Raw genomic sequence first — 19,819 nt, forward strand, 5'->3', positions numbered from 1 at the left:
GTCACTCGCAACTGGTGCACGGCAGGGGAGGTGGGCAGTTTGAGGCAGTGCAGCCTGGGTGATTTGTGGGCACCTATTGCTTCCGAGGCAAGTGCCGGCGCCTGTCCGCTCCCCGGCACGGCAGTGCCCCAAGTGCTGCAGTTGTGGCGGCTGTTCGGCTGGAGGTGCACTCACTCACTCTAGTGTAAACAGTGCTGCTGGGAGGCATGCTCGCGCCTAGCAGTTGTCAGCACGGTTTTGCTCTCTCTGCTTGTGGTTTGCCTGAGCCCCCTCTCTCTTGGCTGCTCCAAAGTCTTCATGGTCCCGAGGCTTGGCACTTAGTGTCTGCAGCCACAGAACAAAAGGTAGGTTGTTAAACTCTCTGCTCCGGGGGGAGGGACAACTTCTTTTTGGAGGGCTGTCTTCCGAGTGCACGACTGGGGTTGACCTAAAAGGCGAGAGAGGGGGAAAAAACAGGCACCCAGAGAGAGAGCCTTGAAAGGGAGAGAGCCTGAAGGAGTGAGAGGGCTTCCTACTCTGTGCAGTTTTAGGAAGCGGCATCTTTTGTTCTCAGTCCAGCCGACATGGCCGGACACACACCGCCTTTGGAAAACACTTGCGACTTATCGGGTTTTGTAATTAACTTTGGGTGTGTGGGAATCGGCGTGATTTTCGTACAAGATGACTTAGTGGCGAGGCTCTCGCTTAACTAGTTAGTGTTATTACTTTTCTGAATTGGAAACCATTGTTTTTAAAAGTGAAGTTAGTTTTCCTCGCGGCTGCCTCGCGTTGCCGCGTCCCGCGCAGATGCTTGGGTTGCTTGTTTGTTAGCTGTTTACTTTTCTACCTGCTGGTTGTTCGTTGGACGTGCGGTTGCTCTTGTGCTCGTCCAGCGTGGTGGCTGTGTGTGCTGTGCACGTTGCTGTGCGTCTTCTTGAGTGTGTGTGCGTGAAACGAGAGAGCAAGGAATGCTGACACGTTTGGGTTCTGAGTGCAGCGCAGCCTGGCAGACCAGCTGCTGGAGCCCCGGAGTGCACGGGGGCTGAACTAACAATTAATAAGTGGGAGGTGGGCGCGGGGGTGGAGGTGCGTGGGGGCACACCCCGGGAGCCCGAGACACAGTCGTTTAGTCTTTGAAAACAGTCTTAACAGTGCATGCACAAGTGAATGCAGACCTCAGAGAAAGGGACGCCTTGCTGCAGCTCGTGGCAAGTGCCGGCCGTTCATAATCTCACGTAGGCTATCAAAGTGCAGTTTCACGTCATGTTAATCTCGCTGCCGGTGCTTTTGCGATGCTTGCTTTAATGCCGTGGACTTTTTGGCAGGTCCCCGTGCACTGAGACGAAAAAACAATTTTGAGCCGCACTGACAGTTTATTCAACATTTCAAGTGGGCTTCTTATTTTGTTCTGGACATTTGGGTGCTGTTTTTTCCTCTCCTGAAGCGTGCAGTTTCACTGGAAATTCTATCAAATATATGCGTGTGTGTTGAAGAAATGTCGGGTTTTGTGGATATCATCTTATTTTAATGAATGTGTTTAGGTGTTTTGTAAAGCGCTGTCTACTCTCGATTACTCTCGATAACTTCGTAGCGCTGAAATTACATTACAGATCACAGTGGGAAGTATTCAAACACCAGTCCAGTTGTGAGTGATGGATGTCATGGCCGACGTTCTTCAACCTGGGTAGCCCGGGTTCCGGGAAAGGCCTGCAAAGGCTTCCTATAAGAGATAGGTTTCGAGGCATTTTTTTGATTTTGGTAGCTTGATTCAGCTCTTATTTGGGTCCAGGGCATTCCGGAGTTTTGGAGCAAGCGCTATAACTGCGCTATCCGGGTATTTTGGGCCGGTGATGAACTCCAAGAGGGCGCTGGGTTGACAGATGACAAGCGTCTGTTTAAAGCCCGCACCGTGCAAGTGTCAGTTTCCGAATCCATTCCCTCAAGTTGTGTGTCCGGTGGCGGGAGTCCGGCTTCAGAGGCCCCTAACGAGCCCTGCTGAGACGGCCGTTCTGCGGGGATTCGCGTCAGGCCCCGGACTGGCGGGTGGCGGGCTCCTCGTTACCACCGCACCCGCACATAATGAGCGGCATCATTAGCTGATGGAGTGCATTTGCCCTGGCTCTACCTTGAAAGGCACGTCATTTGCATACTACTTCAGATCTCGCCTTTAATGGATTCCTCCATGAATAAAACGAAAAGCCACTTTCTCTTAAAATGCGAGGCCTCTGTTTTTCTAATGCACATTTTATGAGACACCTCTCCCACTCGAGCAAGTGTGCAGTGTACAAGAAAGCCCGGTCTTTGTTTTTACAGACGGCGCAGAGCCTTCCTTGGGCTTAGAAGTGAGCAGCCAAGCCGGCTAGGCATGGAAGGGTCACTGTAAAATGGAGGACACAAGCCTCCCTGCCCTCATCCCAGTGAGGGTCTGGTTCATACATGCGCAACATGTGTCTGTGGTGCGCCACAGGTTTGAATTTGGGATTAGAGGTCATATTCGTGGGTCATAACTCTGTGAATGTTCAGTGACGCTGCCAGGGTGCCCTAGATCCCACTGCAGGCCAGGCAGATAGGCCCATCCTGCCCCTGGGAACGTAAAGAAGGCCATAATTGGGGTGCAGTGGGCTCTCCCCTGTACTCCTGCACCAATACTCCTGCTTTTATATGAGAGCTAAACCCCCAGCACTAGGGTGGTCAATGTGGCTGCGAGAAGGGTCCCTGCAGACACCATGTGTGCGCGCTGGTTGAGTCGAACAGACGTTCTACGTTGTGTCACAGTGGCACTGACTCACAGCGGCCTCTTATTGGTTGTGAAAGGCAGCACAGCAGCGACAAGTGTTCGAGCCACCTCTGGAACCGCCGTGTTGATATGATTAGATTAGAGAACATTGAATTGCAGGTCCCCCTAATACCTTTTCATGTCACCGGTTGAGCAGGATGCTACAGTCCTGTCGTGTGGCGCTAGTAACGTCTCACCTTTTATTTTCAAGAAAGAAGAGCCGAAAACGGCTTCTGATTTCCCTCTCCACGGAGGGGGTGCAAGGGGACACGCAGCGAGCGTGCCCTCGCATGTTATTGGACATGACCTCCGTATGTGCACGCGAATCACACGGCTGACCCTGTCAGACGTTTAGGCGGGAAGGGGGCGCCTGTGGAGACGGTGCCAGTGACGTGTGAAAACAGACGCGTAAGTCCCACTGCTGGAGACGAGGCATTTTATCACCCATAAGTAACGAGCACGGGTCACCCTTACCAGAGGGTCTGACGTCACTCTGTGTAGAAATAATACACCCGCCACAGACCTGTCTTCACAGGAAGCCTCCCTGTGTTCTAAAACATATATTTGTTTAGGGACTTTTCACTGAAGTGTACGCGCCAATTACAGCTGTTCATTAGCAAAATTGGGTATTTGTTTTAAACTTTAACCAATCACTTTGATATGCTAATTATGGTGTAATTTAATTTGAGCTCTGTAATGATGATGCCGTTATTATGGACATAAATGATGCAGTTAAGCTGAGAGTAATCTCATTTGCATACTGTACATGCCAGTAAATTAAGCCCTTTCTTCTGCTGCTTCAGCTTTAATTTTCCACCTCTTTTCACACGGCGCCTTTCCAACCGCGCTCTCAGAAGCCCACTTTGTGAGAGCGTTGATCACCGTGTGATGTGCACGGCTGCGGCCCCACGGCCACGCGAGACAGGTGTGACGTGTTTAAAAGACGCATTGTCTTTCTGTGGGTTTCTCTAAAAACTTGGGTTTAGCTGAGAAGCCTGTGTCCGCTGCCCATTAAACGCCAACAGATCTCTTTAGTAGCAAAATGCGTCTTAAGTGAAGAACGTTCACAATCCATCATTAGAGTGTTCTGCTGCACAACTGATAACCTTTTATGCAGCGCCTATTACTACAGTTTTGCCGTTTCAAAGCACTGTAAATAACAGGTGTTTCTATTAGCAAGTTCACTGGAAGTGAACATTTTACTCTCTGGAGGATGACAAGCTGATTTGACCCATCGCTGATTCTAACTCATAGCTTGCCAGTCACACCAGATGTCACCCCCATCGGTTACATCACTGAACCAACTGCATACATACTAGGGGTGAAACTGCTCAGAAGTCGTGGTTGATCAGTTACATATGTTTCCTACTAGAACCAATCATGGAATAAAAGCATCCAATACCCAGAGCACACGTCAAAAATTCATGTAAAAGTCGTGGTGGGGAACTCCCCATACGACCAAACACGTGTTGGCTGGGGCTGGGCATAAGAAGTAGTTAAGACAATAAAGAACGCGGAAGAAACTGATGTGCATTGAACTTTTTACATAAATTGTTATATAATTTGATTTGTTCTCAGGGTATTGGATATACCGGCCGATGCCCGGTGGAGCTACCTTGATAGCTATAGAGGAGGCTGGCTGTGGACTTCCCCCTTGGCCGTCACCCACCCAGCCGGACTTTGGGCAGACTTTCCTTCGTCTCTCCGCCGTATCTCCCTCCTACCCTTTTACCTTACTCCCCTACCCTTCTACACTCCTTTTATCTAGTCTTCTATGCTCTTTAAATGTTTTTTTGCAACAAATGTTACTTGTAACTGATGTAACTTTGTAACATTGTGGAACCCCATGTAAAGCCCTCTGATACCTCCGGGTCTAGCCAGCGCTATATAAAACTCATCAAATAAATATACTGTTTGGATGAACCTCTGATCTATATTTAAGGAGGCAGGGTGATTCCTCTACCCTTGAAGCACCGGTTCTAATATCAGGGCCTATTATACAAACCCAAGAATAGTTAGCGCCACAGTCAACCCAAATAATATTCACCTAATCATGTTCTATGTAATAAAAGTGGCCAAATAACCAGTAATATGGGACAAGAGTACTAATTAAACATAAGTTCACACATTTATCACTACAGTATAACTTACCTGGGTTGAGAAAAGAATGCTTATTTTCTTAGAGACTCAGCACAAGTACAACTTAATGAAGAGAACAACTGAGCCATACTCACAAGGTCTAATTATTATGATTTTCTCTCACTGCACGTCCAGTTAGGGTTAAATACTTTTGTTGGTATTTACTGCACACAAAAAAGCATGGTGTAAACCATACACTAAGGTACGCTTAGTGCTTTTTGCTATTTAATAACATTGCGGATGGGAGGGGCTTCATGACCCATTAGAGTGAATCATGGCCCCTTCGCACACCCAGTAATGGTAATTAATGAAACGTATGCAATTACGGATGCAAATTTTCTTACACATGAGATTAGATATCACATTCCCCTTACCACTTTGACAGAGGCGACTATGAATGTCGTTTCTTTAATTTGCTTTATTTATTATTGTTTAATTACATTAAAATTGTAGGTGTTATTTGTTAGTAGCACAACGTTTGTGGGGTCATGAGCATTACATTTGGTGTGCAAGTTATGGTTTGCTCTGCTTTTGTGCGCGTTATGGATTGTGCTCCTAACCACAATGTGAGAATTTTAGTGTTTTTTTGGGTTTTGGCAATGCACAGTAGGGGTTCGCCTCCGCTCACCTGGTCCTGCATGCTCCTCACTGCATATGGCCAATCCCCCTGGGTGGCTGTTGCCTAAGCGCAGCTTTAGTGCACTGAATACTTTGTTTCCCATTTATTGTTGTATTGGATTCAGGTCCACCAGACCCAGGGAGGGTCTAGGATTTATGAATTTATCATAGGATTTGCAAATGCCACAATAAAATACATTTTTTGAACTTATATTTTATTGCCTTGGGGTTTTCTTTTGGGCCGAAGTAGAAAATGAAGGGAGGGGGGTAGGCGGGTCCCCTCCCACAGCCTTATCAGGCCGAGGGAATTCCATTCCCCAGGGCCGAATTGTATAGCAAAAGGGGTGGGAAGCCATGCTGCCCGAGCCCCTAGATGCCCTGGGGACATTCCCAGGGGCCATCAGATAACTTAAAAAGGGAGGGGAGGACACACAACCCCCTTCCCTGAGCCTTTACAGGCCCTTGGGACACCATCCTCTGGGGCCAGCTCAAGTACACTGTTACAGGGAGCCCACCCCTGGCACAGTACATTTCCTGCCCACACTGGTATGGGCAGGGAAACATATGCTTGCTACCGCCCGGTAGGAGCATTTTTAAATCTCCCACCAGGCGGGAGCAAACATGCTTTGGCTGCCTGCAGCAGCGCACGCAGTGAAGGCATGCCTCTTCCCATCCAGTGGGAGTTTAAAAAATGCTCCCACTGGTTGGGAGCGGACCGTTGTTTCCCTGGCTGCACTGATGCAGGCAGGGAAACAAGCAGGAGCAAGCATACGCAGCTTCACTCTCTGAGCGGGAGCTATACCGGCTCCTGCAGTACGCGGGCAGCCGAAAGGGTCCGGGTGGGTACTGGGGCTCCAACTGTAGCACCCAGTGTGGTGCTTGGTGGGTGCCCTTCAGCCAAGTGCGGCATGGGGTTGGCTGCCTGCCTGGTGGGGGGAGTTGGATGCAGGGCCTGGCCGCAGTCCAGGACCTGTGGCCAACCCAACACAGTGCACAGCCAAGGGCTGTGAGCAGCTGGTAGTTGGCTTTAGATATGATAACAAAATATTACTTTACGTTGACTAAACCCTAGAAATTCACAGAAAAAAACAAAGGCTCAAGTAACGTTATAGTTAGATTAGAATTTTAGTGACAATATAACTTTTAAAACAAACAAAACCACCGAAATTCACCAGTTATAGTTAGCTCTGTTCCATACTTAAAAATAAGTTGCATCTTGATCCTTTTTTTATTTATTTAGAAATGCTACTTTCACATAACCCTGGGAGTAGTGGGCATAGCGGGGCTACGCAGAGGTCCACTGAGTTGCGAACAAACTCCATGTTACTCTGCTCGGCTACGCCACCCGCCTCCACCCCCCCTACATTAACAAGTAAATCTACATTACTTACAAGTAAATTAAAACTAGTTACCTAGCATGTGGCGTCCCCGGGCTGTCCTCCTCTTCCTGACTGTCTGGGTAATCCTTGAGAAAACTTCGCATGCGCGCGCCCGCGCACTTCTTGCAAGAAATGCGCATGGGCGGGCACGCGCAGTTTTCTCAAGGATTACTGATACGGCGAGGAAGAGGAGTAGGGCAGCCCGGGGATGCCGCATGCCAGTTAACTGGTTTTAATTTCCTAGTAAGTAATGTAAATTTACTTGTTAATATAGGGGGGTGGAGGCGGGTGCTGGCCAACTCTGCTCCGCTGCGGAGTGTGCGGAGATTTGCCTTCTCCGTGCTCGCCGCGGAATGCGGAGGAGGCAAATCTCTGCACACACCACGGGCGGAGCGGAGGTCTCCGCCCGGGGTTACATTCAAAGGCAAAAATTAGGCAAGAGTTGCTATATTTTCCCACATTCTCCCGTTCGTGTTCCCACTTTCCTATGTTGTAAAGCAGATTCACAATACTATAAAACATAGTTTGTGGTGGTAGTATGCACAATAAGCCATTCAAACAGATATCCAGCAGTGAGTGCATGAATAAAAGTCTCAACTGTTTTTACAGTGCTACCCATGGGACACCGACTAGTGGCCCCTTTTCACTTGGTCCTAGGATGGTAGGACTAGAACCTGGGTCTTTGCCCCCAAACTCTGCAGACATTGTGGACCATATAAGGAAATAGGTCAATAGTTGACAACATCTGCTCGTTTTGCCATGAATTAAAGCAACCCACGAAAACATGGGCTAACTATGATGGGTGAATAGACACTGGACAGTGCTGAATGTCCCAAAAATAAGTGCAGGATTCAAAGTGAATTGTAGGGTGCACAAGTCATGATCTGCAAAGTCAGATAAGACACGGCCTGTGGGTGTGCCCTGTACATAGTACACTATGTGTAGCACACAACATCAGGTCTGTGGCCATACCCTGTGTGCACTGCGTACAGACATGACCTGCACAGTGTACTATTGGAACATTATTGATTAAATATTGCCATACAAACATACTGTGGACGAAAAACAGACTACCGAAATGACATAATTGTAGCTATGTATAGATGTGTAGGTTTGCTATACTCAACTCCATATATATAATATTGAAACCTGGTGAAAGTAGGTGTATGCAGGAAAGTACATATTTAGTAGTTTTAACTCCACATCTATGTACTACGAATACAGAATATATATATTATATATATATATATATATATATATATATATATATATTTATAACCACATCTATGCGCTACGAATATATATATATATCTTCATAGTACATAGATGTGGAGTTAAAACTACTAAATATGTACTTCCCTGCATACCCCTACTTTCACCAGGTTTCAATATCCAGGTTATATCATTTTTTAGTACAATAGTTCTGTCCTTGATATTCAGGCATATAACCACCTGCAGGTGCATCCTATGCATAGATACCATGATAAGATGCATTTTACAATGATTTTATGAATAATGCGATGTTTTACGACTGCTGCACTATGTATGTTTAAATGATGGTAATTGCTAAGTTACCACCATATCCTATGTTGCTCCTATCGTTTCCACCCCTCTTCCCTAGTCATCATTAGCAATAGTGAATGTGTAGTTATTAGTTAAGACTCAGGTTCCATTGAAAAGTCATTTTTTGGTTTGTTTATGACATTGGCACCATTCAATTAATCTAGACAAAACCTTTCAGTCAAATAGCATAAGTGAATACGTTTCAACATGTCAAGATTTGCCCAGACCCATCTGGAATGCAAAAATTGAAAAGGGAGTCAGAGAAGTTTCTTTTTCAATGTTATATCACATAGAATACCTTGCAGCAAAACGGCAGAAAAAATTGCTGACAGGATTACACCTAATTTGACATGAAACTACAACTTTGTTTGGAGAAGTATCTTTGCTTGATTTGTTAATCCATTCAGTAGGTTTTGAGAAATGTGTGTTACCAGAAGATGATGGGCGGGCTTTGAAAGGTTAATGAGAGATGTGCTTATAGGTATCATCATCATTAATTACAGACACTATATAAACCTGATTTAGTAGGGAGTCCATGGAGCTCAGTGCGCTAATTAGCTGCCTGCAACAGGAAAACGTCTGTTGTGGCCACCATTTTGTGACATGGTACTCAATAATAAATGTAAGGCGGCATAAAGGGGCATGAAGATCATCCTATGACTTCCAAGTGAACGTTGGGGGGGGGGGGGGGTCCCAAAGAGACACCCATTCGCTTAAAGTAAAAAAAGTGCTCCTAGCAGGTGGTTTGCTTATCCCGGGCCAGGTTCAGTGAAACCTGGCGGTAGACCAGACCATGTGGCCACCCCACACTGTGCCTGGCCAAAAGTCGTGTGCAGCAGAAGTTGATTGTATAGAAGATTGATATGGTATATCATCAAAACAAAATCACAGAATAAAATGTAAATAGTGTTTCTTCTTCTCATAACATTCCAACGTATGTTTAAACAATGTCAGAAATTCTTTAAAAAATGACAGTTATATTGAAAATGCTGTTACGAGATAAAACTGAAACCCCCTGAAATTGGACGGATAGGTATATGAACCATAGCTCAACCCCTGCCATGTAAACCATGACCTGCCCATCAAATTCTCTGGTCATGACCAAACAATATTTGTATCAATAAGTAACAGCACACCACTAATTCATGACATTTATCCAAACAAAGAAACTATTTGTATTCATTGACCAATCATCCATAATGTCAATGGCATGGTGATATGTAATGGCAATAGTGATGTAATTGATGGCCTTTGTGATGTTCTCTGTCACTTCTTGTGTGAGGCTATGAGCAGTGCACTTGGTGGGCGAATTATGGTTTTCATAGCTGTGCACTGACTGATTTATGATCCAATACTAACTAATCAGTTCCTTGTGTAGTGATCCAACCAATTGGTAGGTATTTGCGATACATATAGTAGCGTCCTGTCTTTACTCTTTTCGCAGCACGTGCATGCCCATGCTCTGCGCATTTCACATTACTCGCAGCACTACTAGGACCCTCACACATGACGTCAAACTCTTCCCACCTAAGGCCTCAACCACACACACTTACAAACACAAAGACGGTGAGTGAACAAATTAGTAGATAAGGCATATACATGGGGGCCGATTCACAAAGGCAAACTGAGATGAAAGTCTAACTGTACGACTTTTGGTATTTGCAAAGGGAATTTATAAGTAGTATAGTTAGACTTTTTTCTCAGTTTTGGTTTCAGTTAAACTTAACACCAAAACTTAAGTGTAACTGAGAAAAAAGTTTAACTTGACTACTTGTAGATGCCCTTAGTGAATATAGAAAGTCCTAAAGTTAGACTTTCGTCTCAGTTTGCCTTTGTGAATCGGGCCCACTGTGTTTTGCAAGGTAAACAGGACAAGGCATGCATGTTCCTGCCTCCAACTAATGGGACAAGGAAAGATTGCAGTCAAGTCATCAAAGTAGTATATGCATTTCTAAACATATGATTAACAATACCAATTTTGAGTGTGGCACTGAACTATTCAAGCAGTGATAATTAATTTTTCGTTGTAAGCCATAGAAGAGACTAGGGGCCAGATGTTCGACCATTTCATTTTGCGAGTCTTTAATTGCGATTTTTTGCGACTCACAGTTAGAGACTCGCAAAATAAAATGTACTAATGTGCCTCAGACACATTAGCAATTCCCAAGGTCGCAATTGACCTGTCTCATCAATATTCATGAGGCAGAACACCAATTTGCAACCCATATGCGAATGTGCAATAACACAGGGATGGTGACCTGGTGAGTACAGCAGACCACCATGTCTGTGTTTGCTTTTAAATAAAGCAACTTTTTTTTCCAATACGCAGCCCGTTTTCCTTAAAAGAAAACGGGATGCGTTTCAAAAATGGAAATGAAACATTTCTGTTTCATTTTTTAAGGGTAGGCAGTGGTCCATGCGACCACTGCCTGCTCTTAAAAAAGTTTTCGCTACCATTAAGAAAGAAAAAGGGGTCTCCTGGGGACCCCTTCCCGTTTGCGTCTGACTTACCACTTAGTTGAAGTAGGCGGTAAACTGCAATTATTTTGCGACTGCATTTCAGTTGTAAAACAATTTTATATCCCCCTGGGAGATTAGCTATTACGAAGGGATACCCTTGGCATGCCCCTTCCTTATAGCGACTAGCAAACCCTCTTCTGCGAGTCGGATAATAGGTTACCGACTCACAAAATAGGGTTTGTACATCTAAAAATGCATTTTACCGAGCCATTTGTGACTTGTAAAATGCACCCTACATCTGGCCTTAGAATTCCCAGGGTTACTATTTTGATCATCATTTTAACTCCCCTACCATCCCAATATGCAATAAAGACATGTTGTTAAAAATCAATTTATTTGGCTGGACATTTGACTTTACTGTGTATGATTGCTGTCTTGCTTTATATTTAAGTCTCCAGCGCATTACCACCTCCTATATTAAGCCGTGCCTTCTCAACCAAGCTATCCTTGAATAGACTACCGTGCAAAGGGAGGACCACTACATCCCTCATGAATACTGTTCAGCACACTAGGAAAGGCCTCATAGGAGTCCAACAAGTTTCTGATGCTTGCAGTGCAAGGACCCTATCTATGCTTCAGCTCTGTAAACCTGCATCCAAAGCCTACATATTCTTTCCAATTTATAGTTATAGAAGAGTATTTAGTCTTCACCAAAAATTGGTGTGTCTAGTCACTTGTGACACGTTATATATTCATTAAGCTGAACATGTTAAAATATGGTGGTTAATAACAAACTTGTGATGTACACTGCAAATACAACTAGACTTATTTCCTAGATCTTCCGCAATCTATATGTGAAGCATATCTTCCTTTTTCACCCAGCCATTGCATGCTCCCGTGCTTATTTGCCTGGACCAAATATGATGCACTTAGGAGCTATAAAGCTCCACTTAACTAAGGGAGCTGGGCTTTATACTACATAGAGATAGACTGTCAGAACAAGAAGAATCTATAGAGAAGACCAGATAAGACTATCAATATCTGAAAGAGCAATGAGCACCAACCTGCAAGAATGTTCTGAGCCCAGCTGGAGACAGTGAAACCTTACTGGAAATCCCCACACCAGGGACTGCAACACCTTTAAACACCCTCTAAAGAACTAACAGGAGCAGCCATTATATTGATCCAAAGATCGTACATCTATTTTAGCCTCTATTATCAATGGCTCCTGCCCAAATTACGTTTTTTTAATCTCCAAGTTTCCTAACTGCTCTAGTTTGTTGAACCAATGCGAACTCAGCATTAGAATGCCTTAGTCATATTCTTCTAGACATGCCTACTTGACCGTACTGAGCATCATAAACTGATCAAAGCTGCATTTGTTCAGCAGGCTCATGCCTCACAAACACTGGTAAAGCCACCACTAAGCATTGCCAACCTCAAACCATCCCCCATTGAAAGCTCTAATTTCCACACTTTGCAGTTTTCTCAAGTATATGTTCACAACCAAAACACCAATGGGCCAGTGCATTACACCATTCCTCCTCCACCCTATACATATAGCAGCAATGGATAGTTAGACTTATTTTATTCCAGGCAAAGTAGTCTTTTCTTATGTTAACACTGTTTTGAATTGTGCTTTTCATGTATTCCATCACACCTCACCATTTTCTGGTTCAATCCTTACCATAAAATAACGACTCAATGGTACCTTGGAGACTTTTGATGCACCTCTCTCTTTGAACATCTGTGTTGAGATGTTGCAGAAGATTGTTTAAAGATTGTTTATAAGACATAGAAAACTACTTTCCGAGACAGGTCCCATAATGTCATTGCAACAGTGTCTTTATTAAAAGTTGTGAGCATAAGTTCCAAGCCAGGACCGGCTGCTTGTGTTCTGGTTCAAGGAGGACCTGGTCTGGCAATTCAGGCTGGATTGTTCCCACTGGTACAGGGCCAAGATCGATATGCATTTAGCTGGGTCCAAACTGAGGAGGGTTGGTGGCCCAAAATGATGGAGTGGGATGTGGCCCCAGTAATTAGCTGTGGCTGAGATTATTTCAAGCATTCCATCCAGCAATTCTGTATACTTTAGTGTGTCGCCCTAATTAGGACGGGTTTGCTCAGACGTAGGTTCCATGCACACTGTGTCACTGGAACCAAGCTATAATTGGCTGATGAACCCTAACTAGGGCAAAACCGGTCCTGGGTTGCTTGTGTTCCGGTTCAGGGAGAACCTGGCACAGTAGTTTGGTCTGGACTGTTCCCATTGGGGCTGGGTCAAGACTGATTTGCTTATGGCTGGGTCCAAACTAAGGTGTGCTGGTGTGCAAAATAATGAAGATCTGGGATGAGGCCCCTGTAACTACTGGTGGTTGAGATTAATTCAAGCATTCCATCCATCACTTTTTGTATATTTTAGTGGGTTGCCCTTAGTGAGGTAGGTATGCCCAGATGTGGGTTCCATGCACATTGTGTCATTGGAACCAAGGCGTTGCCTGGCTGATGATCCCTAAGTAGGGTGAAATCAGTCCTGGGTTGCTTGAGTTCAGGTTCAGTGAGGACCTGGTCTGGTAGTTCGGGCTGAACTGTTCCCATTGGAGCAGGGTCGAGTCTGATTTGCACATTGCTAGGTCCAAACTTAAGAGACATGGTGTGCAAAATAACGATGAAGAGGGATGTGGCTCTAAGTAATTACCAGTGGCTGAGATTAATTCAGATATTCCATTCATTACATTTTGAATACTTTACTTTTAGAAAGGTGGCATTTTTATGCCTAAACCAAATGAGTTTGCATGAATACTTTACACATTGCCTCTGAGCTAAGTCTGACTGATTTTGTGCCAAGCTACCAGAGGGTTAAACAGAGGTTTATTTAGTGACTTTTGTGTTTCACCATGACAAGAATTGTGGTTGTTACTTGAATGAGGCTCTCATCTCCCCAAACTTATAAGCCAATTTCTTATACCTGACTTCTGGTTTTCTTGAATCCATGTAAAGATTTCATTTGCAAGGAGTTTTTTTACGCCTTTGGCTTTTTCCACCTGAGAAGGTGGCAACTTCTCAAGGGCAGTTGTCTACAACATTTTCCAGTGTATGGTGATATTGTCGCTCAGGAAAACAGTTACACTTACCCCGGACATCAGAAGTCCCAGATCTGGATTACGGGTAAGCGACCAGCTCTGATCAAGTTGAGATGGCCAAACTTCAAATTGAATGGATCCAGGTGTTGACCTGGACACTGTCCTCCAGCAACAAACTCTAGAAATGGACCAATGCTGACCTTCATTAAGCCATTCACTCCAGGTCTTGCAGTCTGCCCATCATCAGTTTCTTATCATCAAAGTATTCTGGAGATCCTATGGGTTAGGAGGAGTTTTGGAAGGCGTCATTGTTTATTCTTCCTTTCGGCCTAACAATTTTCCTCTGGCCAATCCAAAGTGGGATATTCAATTTGTGCCTCGATCAATGCAGCTTTGGCCTGGGCAACTCCTCTAGTTGTAACTGAAGATGCTTGTCTGAATAATTATGCAGATGTTTTGATAAAGTTCAAGAAGCCTTTTGAGAGCCCAGATCATGAAGCTTCCTCCCACGATGCACTGTATAAGATCCCTAAGGGAAATTCCAAAGTGCTCCGTTTTGGGAGCTTGATGCTGAGGCCACCTGGGTGGAGCACATACAGATAACATAATTCCTGGGTAGGTTAAAGGAGGAATTAAAGGATGAGTTAGCAAGAATTTCCTGAGCTTCCTCGTTTCCCAAACGTTTGGACCCAATTCTCCTAAGTAAACAACCACTTAAGGAAAGCAGAATGGAAAAAAAGAGAAGCCAGAGGTTCAGTTCTACTCTTTCTTCCTGAATATATAGGCAGACTGAGCCAATTATTGAGCCAGTTGTTCCTTCTTCTGGGGTGTCTGATGAGCCAATGCAGCTCTGACCTTCTGGAAGTCCCTTGTTCAATGTTGAAAGGGAATTCATATGTAAGGGATGTGTGGGAGTCCTAACCATTTGCTGCAGAATTGTACTATTTGACCGTCCAGGCCCCAGGGAAATGCCAGTTCCCATCCTTAATAAGGGATTAAAGGGGCGGGAGATTACACTGTCTGTAAGGTGTTTAGTTTCTCTGGTGGTTCCAATTCACACTTGCTCTTGTTAGAGTTGATCCTTCAAGTCCATCCTGGCCATTTTATATCTGTTCCAGCCCTGCAGGCTGGTGCTTCAGGCAAATGTTTGGACTGAGTTATGACCGGAGACTCTAAATTCTAATCAGGAAGAATTCATCTCCAGATTACGTACAAAGAGTCAACAGATCTCCTTTGACTTCTGGTCTCATGGTTCTTCTCTTAGTGTCTCTTGGTGATCATAATGCAATGGTTTCTTCTGACATAATCATGCCTCCTAAATATGCCATAGTGCTTGGGATACCCTGGCTAGAATGACACAATCCCTGTGTCAAATGGAAGACCAGAGATGTACCTGTATCATTACAGTTCTGCAGAGATAACTGTTTTTCGGTTGGAAGTTGTTGGGCCCCCATGACACAAGAACATTCTGAAGACCAAAGCTACAGTTGGCCACACTCTGTCCATTCCTATAGCTTACCAAGAGTTTTCTGACCTTTCAGAAGATTAACTTTCTTTCTCTTCCTCCTCATAGAGATTTGGATTGTGCTATCCCAACCATATCCAGAGCCATATTTCCCTATTGTATAATGCACTGTCTTTCCTAGCATAAGGAACAGGTTCTGAAGGAATATTTGGATGAGAATCTTCAGGATTGCCTGATTGTCCACTCTGCATTACCTGCTGGAGCTCCACTTTTCTTCATCCTTGAAAAGTCCAAAGAGCTGAGACCATGCATTGATTATCATGGGTTAAATAAGATCACCATTAGCAACCGTTACCCACTTCCACTCATCAAAGACATACTTTAGTCTGTTCGTGTTGCAAAATATTTCATGAAGGTAGATCTTCGTGAAGCTTATGATCTGCTCTGGATTAAGGAATGTGATGAATGGTAAGTGGCCTTTCGGATATCCTTCGGACACTAGTAATAGCGGGTCATTCCCTTTGGTCTTAATAATGCTCTGGCAGTTCTCTGAGGTTCATCAGTAGCATCTTCTCTGACATCCTGAATCACTGTCTTGTGTACCTGGATGATATTCTGATCTTCTTTGCTTCCCTTCCTGAGCATCAAGTCCATGTTCCTGCAGTCCTTCTTCTTCTCAGGGAAAACCGTCAATCCTGGATGGTGAAAAAGTATGAATTCGAAAGAGCAGAAGTGGAGTATCTGGGGTATTGTCTCTCAGAGAGTGGGCTGTATATGGACCCTCTTAAGATCTCTCCCGTTTTGAACTGGCCAACTCCCAAGTCTACCAAGACAACCAAGAAGTTTTTGGGACTGGGTAATTTATATAGACAGTTTATTAGCAACTTTGCTGAAATGACCTGTCATGTTTCTACCAGTCTGCGGGTGAACTTAACGTAAGATTTTCATGGACTCCAGAGGCTTAGGAGGCATTTATCATTGTAAAGAAGCTTTCTCCCAAGCCCATATTGTCATGTAGCCATGTCCAAATACGAAAATTATTGTGGTAACTGATGCCTGTAATTTCGCTGCGGAAGCAGTTCTACCTCAGCTCCAGGAGGAGGCCAATGTGAAGTATCCCATCTTTTATCTCTCCCATGTCTTGAGCCATGGAGAACAAAGGTATTCCATTCTGAAATGTGAGTTCTTAGCCTTTTAACATGTTTGTATGGAGCGGTGGCATCTTTTAATGGGAGCAATTGAACCTTTTGAGGTTGGTACAGGCCATAAAAATCCCAAGTTTCTGCAGTGCATGCAGTGTAGAAATAGCAGAAAAGCTTACCGGGCCTGTTTCTTTTCACAGTATTACTGTTTTTATAAAGCACATTCACTGCACTCAGGACATTCTTGCTGATGCCATTTCTAGAAGGGACAGCGTGGTTGAGGATTCTGAGACACCAGTTCTTTTGCTCCCAGACAAAGTTGTCTGTCTGGCTATGTCCTTCTAAAAGCGTGGAAGCGACCCTCACACTGAGATCTGTGAGGAGTAGACTGTAGAGTGAAGTGCCCTTGGCCTACTGCCAGAATCTATATTTTTTCCAGCAAACCTTGGTGATTCCAACTAAGAGTCTTTAAACTGAGGTTCTGTAAATGGGTTATGGCCCGGCAGTAGCAAGCCATCGTGGAGTTGAAGCAACTTTAGAAATTGTCTCTCAATACTTCTGGTTGCTTACTGTTGACAAGGATGTAGAGCTCTATGTCAAGTCCTGATATATCTGCGCATAGTTCAAGGCAGTCCATGATAAGCCTGTTACTTTTCCTTTGCCCATTTCTCCTCATCCTTGGCACGTGATTTCCCACCAACTTTATTGTGGACTTACCCCCATCAGGTGGAAACTTAGTGATCATGTTCACTGTAGACCATGTTTCCAAGATGGATCACTTTCCCTTATTTGTAGGCGTCTGAGGTTTTGGTGCTCAATCTACTCTACCCTGGCTATCCATCAAGCTCTGTCTGATAAGCCTTCTATTATATGGTCACTTTTCAAAATCTCAATTGTTTATTCATGATACCTGTGACATAGTTATGTTGTGTGCTGTAGGCTGTATTTTCTCTACATGCCTCTTTCCAGACAACTAACACAATTTGTTCTTACTTCCTGCGTTTCATGCACAGAATGATCTTATTAGTTCAGTCCTTGAGCTCATCATCATGGAGCACCTGTTCCCCCCACCAGCCCATAAACAAATTAGCATAACTGTGGTGAAACAGGTACCCATGGCTGTGCCCTGTCTCTGTTGTTACAGTTTGCCTTCAAACAGAAAATCTAATTTTAGTTAGGCATATCTCTGCCATTTTGAACAACATCCTAGTATATTAGTACAATCTCAGGGGTCATGATTGCAAGAAATTGCATGCTCTAATTAATAAAATCTGTATGTCTAATGCTTGTGTTCAAGGACATGACAGCAAGACTAAATCAGTGGTGTCTGTAGTGTAGAAGGGAATGCCTGCACATATAGTCTCAAAAATAGTCAATGTAAGTAGATGTTTTTTAAAAAGACTCTTGTGAGCTCAAATTATTAGATAACCTAGTGGATTTTTCTATTGTTTGGTGTACCATAGGAAGAACGTTTAATACTGGCATGATTGGGAAACCATTTTTTAAGAAATTATATGCTTCTCGATCCAGCAGATTTTATTATAAACACTCATTTAATTCCAAAAAGAATTAATTTTAACTTCAAAGTAATCCGTCATAGCATGTACAATAGCTTAAATGGCTAATGGCCCTTTTCAAAATCAGCTTACGGCTAAATGACCATGTTGTCCCTTTGGGCAGAAGGTTTCACAATCAAATTAATTGCACCACTAATTTTTGTGTTGTTTAAAAATATTGTCTCTCATATTTACTTTTTGACTTCTTGGACCTTGGTGACCTTAACATCTTTAAATCAGATATTACCAATTCAGAATATACAACTATAGCATCAAAAGGCATTTGTGGACTACATCTAAAGGGAGGTATGAACTTGGTCTTTCCACTATCCCCCATATCTAAGCCCAGAGTGGTGGGATCAAAGGTAAAATTCACACTTCCATCCTGTTCACAACATTTACTCTCTACTTCAACTTCAGTATGGTCCCCTGAATTTCAGTTATCTTCAAATTATAGACACTTGGAATGGGTATAACCTCTGTCTTTTTCATTTCATAGTGAAATGTTTGAATAATTTCAAATTCCTAATATAATTGCAAACATCAGTTTGGATTTTTGTTTAGTCAAAAAGTGTTTTAGGACAGAATGAAAGACCAAGGAACAATATTAGTTTTTCTGCTTGAGTTAAAGTCACCTTACTTAAATTGAAAACTGGGTTTTCATCCATGTGACTTCAAAGGGATGTCCCAGTGACTTGCTCCTCATAAGTGTTTATTTTGTCTGTCCTCATGTTGTACATTGTTTTGATTGATCTCTTTTCAGTCTTTCCTCTGCTTCATCGTCTTTGTTTCTTTTTTGTTTTTGTTTTTTGTCTGCTTCTCATGGGTATTCTTCGTTGTTTGTTCAATCTTATGATTTGCAATTTCTGTAAAAATTAAATCTTCTTTTCATGTTGCTCAACAAATGTGTTTGTTAGAATCTCATTTTCCATTTCTAAACTACTGCTGAAGCTCATATCTGCAGAGGTTGCAGATTCTTGTCTTTTCTTTGTCTATTGTTTTCCTTGTTTTTCCTGGCAGACAACGGTATATTCCCTTCCACTTTCATAGTCTATCTTGTCCCTCTGATATTTCAAATGTTTTTTCTTGTTATAATCATCCTTCATTTGCATGCCTGGTTTCCATGTTCTTTTCTAATATTGTTACAAAGTCCTTGTTCTCATGGTTTTATGGATGATTCAGCAAACCTTCAATTTCTTTCAAAAGTTTCAAAACATTTTGGCTGAGACAACCACATTCTAATCTGCCTAGTCTGATAACATTTCGGGTTTGGGTCTCTGTAACTTGGTCTAGTAAGGATCCAAAGTCCACAGTGTACTCTATCTCCTTCCAAATATTTCTGTAGTGAGGTACTTTTACACGTTCTGTCAATATGGATAATTTTTCTAGTCGCTTAAGTTTCTGTCTAAAACCCAGTTCAAAATTGACAACCTGCTCATTTGTGGAAAAGAACCACACATACTGTCATGGCAGTGTTAGTGAAGTTTATTACCTACTAGTGATGCAGTGGACCCAGCGTGTTTCGGCTTGCACAACAAGCCTTGTTCAGGACCATGAAGATACTGGCCAACAGCAATGCATTATTCGCATTAAGAGAGAATGGCAGAATTTTAACACTTGACTAAGAGACATCTACTTTAGCACTAAAAGGAACCTCTA

At 43.5% G+C, this 19,819-nt stretch overlaps 1 protein-coding gene across 19 annotated transcripts in view; it reads left to right on the forward strand.

The window, feature by feature from the left end:
* The window catches only part of FOXP1 (forkhead box P1), a 1,129,017-nt gene that overhangs the window by 357,041 nt on the left and 752,157 nt on the right, over positions 1-19,819 (forward strand). For 3 of the 19 annotated variants that reach the window (XM_085624908.1, XM_085624919.1, XM_085624922.1), the window contains exon 1: positions 4-344. The exons of 14 other annotated variants lie outside the window; for them this stretch is intronic. The gene's annotated coding sequence lies outside the window, so the exon portion shown is untranslated. Of the gene's footprint in view, positions 1-3; positions 345-19,819 lie in introns of those variants that run through there. 2 more of the 19 variants (XM_085624921.1, XM_085624909.1) reach the window with 2 other exon arrangements.

The sequence above is a fragment of the Triturus cristatus genome, chromosome 9, assembly GCF_964204655.1.
Source record: "Triturus cristatus chromosome 9, aTriCri1.1, whole genome shotgun sequence".
In the NCBI taxonomy this organism is placed as follows: domain Eukaryota; kingdom Metazoa; phylum Chordata; class Amphibia; order Caudata; family Salamandridae; genus Triturus; species Triturus cristatus.